Genomic DNA, 6,354 nt, shown 5'->3' on the forward strand with positions numbered 1-6,354 from the left:
AATAGCATAGTACATTAAGAACAATCACACAAGTTATGGAAACTCTTGTTTCCATATCCTAGAGATCCTTTTATTTGGTCTCAGCCTATATGACCTTATGAACCTAAGTTTTGAGCTATTGTAATCCTCTGCTAGGAGAGTCCTAGATGTGTACTAATTATTACAAATGAGGGAGACCATGGAGCCTATGTTCTTTGGGTCTAGCTTACTTCACTTAATAAGTTTTTTTCCAAGCTTTTCCATTTCCTTACAAATGGGGCTATGTCATTCTTTCTGATGGCAGCATAGAATTCCATTGTGTATAAGTACCACATCTTCTTGATCCAGAAAAATGACATTTTTAAAAAATATAGGGTTCTAATTTGTGTTAGATCTCATGACAACTGAGACCCAAAGAATTAGGAAGTCAGATGTCTAATTCTTGCATGATGAACAGTAGTAAAACAATGGCTCAAATCTTTGAAGGATAAGGGTTATTATATATGCCGAAGCCTTTTAGAGGTAGGGCTTGTTGCGATGTACAGAAAGGAAAGATATCCAATAGTTATCTGGGTTGCACCCAACTCTGTTTCTGTTCAAAGCCTTCTCAGAGAGTGAGCAGCAGCACTGAGAGAACCATGTTGTCCATCATCTAAGGTGTGGTTAGTTTAGTAGTCTTCTCAGTTGAGCTAAGTCAAGCCAGCATCACTGTAAAGCAGCCCCCTGTGGGTCCTCAGCCAGGTAGCCTTGTCTCCTTGATGTTCTGGTCCCTCATTTGTGATATTAGAAACTATCTCATCCTGGTTTGGGAGTGTGGCCTAATGGTAGAGTGCTTACCTAGCATGCACAAAGCCCCAGGTTTGATTCCTTGGTACCACATATACAGAAAAAGCTAGAAGTGGTGCAGTGGCTCAAGGAAAGTGCTCAGATCTTGAGTTCAAGTCACAGGAATGGTTACAAAAAAAGAAAAGAAAGAAACTACCTTGCCCTAAGAAATGCTGTGCATTTCCATCCAACAACCCAATCCAAAAGAGAACCAAAACAATAAGTCCAGAAAACATTGTTAATATATCTGGCTTAAATTAATGATACATCTGATTTAGATAAATATCATGTTAAGATTCAGATAAGACCCCCAATTTTCTAAAGAAAAGCTAACTATTGTCTTGTGTTTGCAAGCAGAATCACTATTGCCATTTAGTTTGTTCTGGCATGAAGCCTGTGGCAGAAATGACAGTACAGGTTTGTGCCTGTTACAGATCTTGCTAAAGTCATATGTACCAACAGAAAAGAGACATTGAACTTGGTTCAGGGACAGTGTACTAATGTGACTGTGACCTTCTGACCCTAGAAACTATCACTAGTTGACTTTCAGCATTTCAATATTTGGAGACACAGACACTCAAACTCATTTCCCGTATGTTATAGCAACATTGCCAAGGGCACTCAGAATGGTTTTAGAAACGGTGTGGCCAAAGACTAAAGGAGGATTCAAAATGCAAAATGCTGGACAGCGCTCAAGAAAATAAATCCTTCAAAACACAAAATTCCAGGGAGAAAGACAAGGAGAGAAGAGTTAGCATCCTCATTTTTTTTGAGTAGTCAGCCTTTAGGGAAGTTAGATTGGACTTGGCAGAGCTATTCATACCAAGTGCTAAAGCACTCTTTCTCTCTGGGAAGCAGGAGCTCACATATTTTAATTTGATCTACTGCCAGTGCATTGTGACGTACTTGAGAAAGAAAAAAAGGCCTTAGTTGGTAGGTCTTGAGTTTCTCATTTAAAATTAAATCCATTTCAGCCATACCAAAAAAAAAAGTATTTGTGTAAGAAACCTGGCCCCTTTTGAAACTTATATGTAGAAAAAAAAAGTTTATACCAAGGGGGAAAGCTGATATGATAGATTATAAGTCCCTCCCTGTATTGTCTAGTCTCAGAAACTTCATCTCTGTCCTAGCCATATATATATATATGTTATATACATATATGTTATATATTTATATATAAAACAACAACAAGGTAATAACCTTCAACTAATTGTGAGAGACACAAAAACTTTAAAAGACAAAATGAATAGTTCACTAGAAACACAGAGGATGTTTTCCTAAATTTATTTAGTTAGCAAACTTTCTGAAGCCTTTGAAATATCACAAATGTGTCTATTCAAAGTACAAAAGAGTCTTCACCTGCATAGACAGTCTATAAATAGACCTTTATTTCAAACTGGCTTTAGGCATTCTCAAATTTCCTTTCAACTAAAGTATTGTAGCTTAAAAGTCTAATGTTGACTTTGCAGTTTGATCTTAAAAAGGGTTTTACTTCAGTGAAATAAGATTTTTTTTATTTTATTGTTGAGATAATGTATAGAGGGTTACAGTTACATTCATCACATAGTAGGTGCATTACTTCTCAAACATTGATACCCCTTCTCATGTTTTTGCCCCCATTTCCTTCTCCCCACCCCCTCCCAATCATCTGGTTTTTCTCCCTTCCCTTTCCTATTTCAAATAAATAAATAAACATATACACAGTATACAGTAACAACATAAGATTAACCACAAGGGCAAAAAAAGAGAAGAGAAATAACAGTAAGTACATTAAGAACAATAATCACACAAGATAACCCTCTTGTTTCCATACCCTAGAGTTCACTTCATTTAGTCTCATCCTACAAGAGCTTATGTACATAGATTTTGAGCTATTGTAATCCTATGCTAGAAGAGTCCTAGATATGTACTAATTATAGCAAATGAGGGAAACAATTGAGCCTATGTTCCTTTGGGTCTGACTTACTTAATATGATTTTTTCCAAGTCTTTCCATTTCCTTATGAATGGGTCCATGTCCTTTCTGAATTCCATTGTGTATAAGTACCACATCTTCTTGATCCATTCATCTACTGAGGGGCATCTGGGTTGGTTCCATACCTTGATCATGGAGTTTCATTTCTAACTGGAGTGAGGTAGAATCTCAGAGTTGTTTTGATTTCATTGATTTTATGGTCAGAGATGTCCAGCATGTCTTCATGTGTCTATATGCCATTTTTATTTTCTTTTCAGAGAAGTTTCTCTTTAAGTCTTTAGTCTACCTTTTAATGAGATGGTTATTAATTTGAGAATTTTTTTGAGAGATTCAATTTTTTTAGCTGTTGATATATTTTAGATATGAGGCCTTTGTCTGTTGTATGGATAGTGAAGATCTTCTCCCACTCTGTGTGCTTTCTATTTAACTTGCTAGCTATGACCTTTGCCATAGAGAAGCTCTGCAGTTTAATGTAGTCCCATTTGTCCAAACTTCCTTTAATTTGTTGTTTCTGGGTCTTTATTAAGAAAGTTTTGACCCATGTCAAGGAGACTTACTGTATCTCCTATTCCTCCTTGTAAAATTTTCAGGGTATCTGCTTTTACCTTAAGGTCTTTGATCCATTTAGAATTAATTCTGGAGCAGGGTGTCATACAAGGATCTAACTTTAGTTTTCTACAAGTGCTTAACCAATTCTGCCAGCATCATTTGTTGAAGAGGTTATCTTTCTTCCATCCCATTATTTTGGCTGCCTTGTCAAAGCTTAGGTGGCCATAGGTCCATGGGTTGATTTCTGGGTCTTCAAAAATTAACCTGTTCTTGTGCCAGTACTAAGCTGTTTTGGTAACTATAGCTCTTTAATAGTCTCAAGTTTGGTATTGATATTCCTCCAGCACTATTCTTTCTGCTAAGAATTACTTTTGCTATACAAGGTATTTTATTATTCTATATGAACTTTTGGATTACTTCCTCTATTTTCTTAAAGAATGACATTGGGATATTGATGGGTATTGTAGCAAATTTGTAGATAGCCCTTGGCAGGATTCACAATGTTAATTCTTCCAATCCAGCAGCACAGGAGCTTTTTCTACTTCCTCAGTTCTGCTTTAATTTCCTCTTTCAGGTTTTTAAAGTTTTCATCATAAAGGTCCTTTACATTCTTAGTTAATTCCTTAGTACTTTATTTTCTTTTAGACTATTACAAAAGGAGTTGCTTTCCTGATTTCTGCCTTGCTCTTCTTGTTGTTGGCATACAGGAAAGCAGATGCTCTTTGAGGGTTAATTTTATACCCTGCTACTTTGCCAGAGTTTGTAATCACCTCAAGTAACTTAGGAATAGATAGGGTTCTTTAAATACAGAATCATGTCATATGCAAAGAGGGAAAGTTTCACTTCCTCTTTCCCTATTTGGATCCCCTTTATGCTTGCTTCTTGCCTTATTGCTCTGGCTAGGAATTCTAATACTATGTTAAACAGGAGTGGAAAGAGTCGGCATCTTGTCTCATTTCTGATTTTAGAGGAAATAGCTTTAGCTTTTCTCCATTAAGTACAATGCTATCTGTAGGTTTATCATACACAACCTCTTTATTATACTGAGGAATGTTCCATAGATTCCTAGTTTCTCCAGATCTTTTAGCATAAAGGAATGTTGGATCTTGTCCCAATCTTTTTCTGCATCTATTGTGATAATCACATGATTCTTGTCCTTGCTCCTATTGATGTGATGAAATAAGATGTTTTTAAGCTTGATATATCCTAGGCATTATTAGATAGGATCACAACAAGAATCTAAAATTTAGTCAAAACAGATCCAACTGTAAGTCAGAGGTTAGGAGCACAGATGAAGCATGCACTGAGCATAGTATGACCCAAATCTTCTGGTTGGGGACAGGGAGACCACAAATGTCTGGTGAAAATTCTTCATAGTTATGGCTTCCAGATACATCCTCTTCTTCTCCCTCTCATTAAAACTGCTTTGCGAAAGACCGTAGCCTGCTCTTGTAACTGTACTCTACCTATTATCCATGAAATAGTATCTACTTATTACCAAGTTTCAATGCTGAGCTTTGTTCAGTGCTTCTCAACTCCTGCAATTGGATAATTCTTTGCTGTAGGAGGGACTCTAGGATGTTGAGAGTCATAACTAGAAGCTACCCACTACAGCTAGATCCACCAATGTCCCCTGGTGAAGTACTATCTTGTATGGCAATGAAAAGAACACATAGGGGTTACAAATGCCTTTGTTATCTTATGATGGTATCTTGTGATACATGACACATCATAATAGGGATCTAGAAGACATTAGAATGTCAAACTGAGTCCTGACTGTGTTCTTGCTAGTGACCTTGAGCTCATTTTCAAGTTCTCCTCCTCCTCCTCCTCCTCCTCCTCCTCCTCCTCCTCCTCCTCCTCTTCCTACTTCTTTTTCCCGGTCTGTTAACTCAGAGCCTGGGCACTGTTCCTGAGTTTCTTTTGCTCAATGCTAGGGATCTACCACTTGAGTCACAGCACTACTTCTGAATGTTAAAATTTCATTGGAGATTAGAATCTCATGAACTTTCCTTCCTGGGCTGGCTTCAAACTACGATCCTCAGATCTCAGCCTTCTGAGCTGTTAGGATTTGGGGCATAAGCTACCAGTGCCCAGCCTGTGCCTCATTTTTATTACACACATATTCATTAGATATTTCCCAAATGCCTACTTATATTCAGTATGAAGGTGCTCAGAGTTTAGTGATACATATAAACACATACAATAATCAAAATAAAGTTAAGCTTCAACCACAGGTGGACCTTGGAGCCCGTGAGCACACACCCTGTGAGCAGGTGTGTCCCTCCCTGCTGTGTAACCCACACTCAGGCTTTTGATGCAGTGCAAGAGCAGAGCTAGTTTCCAGGGTTGACATCTTACCACCCTTTTCTGCCATACACTTGACCCTCCTCTTGTCAATCTTCCTGGGTGAGGGTGAAGTCACTCCAACCTCTTACTCTCTTACCCTCTTGCCTGCTTCTTAGTCCCAGGAGGAGGCTCTTAACTGTGTGAAGGGCTCTTGCATTGCCCTGATCACAAAAGTAAAAAACAAACAGAACCCAGGACCCCTGGGCTCTCATTAACATACTTTAAAATTATTATTTATGCCTTAGAAAGTGCTACAGTTCCACATTTCAAAACTCTCCTCTCGCCGGGTGTGGTGTCTCACACCTGTAATCCTAGCTACTCAGAGGCTGAGAACTGAGGATCAAGGTTCAAGCCAACCTGGGCACAAAAGGACCTCAGATTCTTCAATTAACTTCTAGAAAATGGGAAGCAGGGCTTGGCTCTAGGGTAGGGAAGTAGCTCTTGAGCTGAAGAGCTCAGGGACAACACCCAGGCTGAGTTCAAGCCCCAGGACCCACAAAAACAAAAACCAAAAAACAACTCTCCTCTTCCTCTCCTTCCCTCCCTCCCTCCCCCTTCTTCCTCCCTTCCTTCATCCTTCCCTCCCTCTCTCCCTCCATCCCCCCCCTCTCCCAGTGAAGATCATCTCCTGAACAACAAAAGTCCAAGTTTACCCTGCAAGCACTCCAAAGTCCTATT

The sequence above is a fragment of the Megascapheus bottae genome, chromosome 20, assembly GCF_031878675.1.
Source record: "Megascapheus bottae isolate mThoBot1 chromosome 20, mThoBot2.hap1, whole genome shotgun sequence".
Taxonomy (NCBI): Eukaryota; Metazoa; Chordata; class Mammalia; order Rodentia; family Geomyidae; genus Megascapheus; species Megascapheus bottae.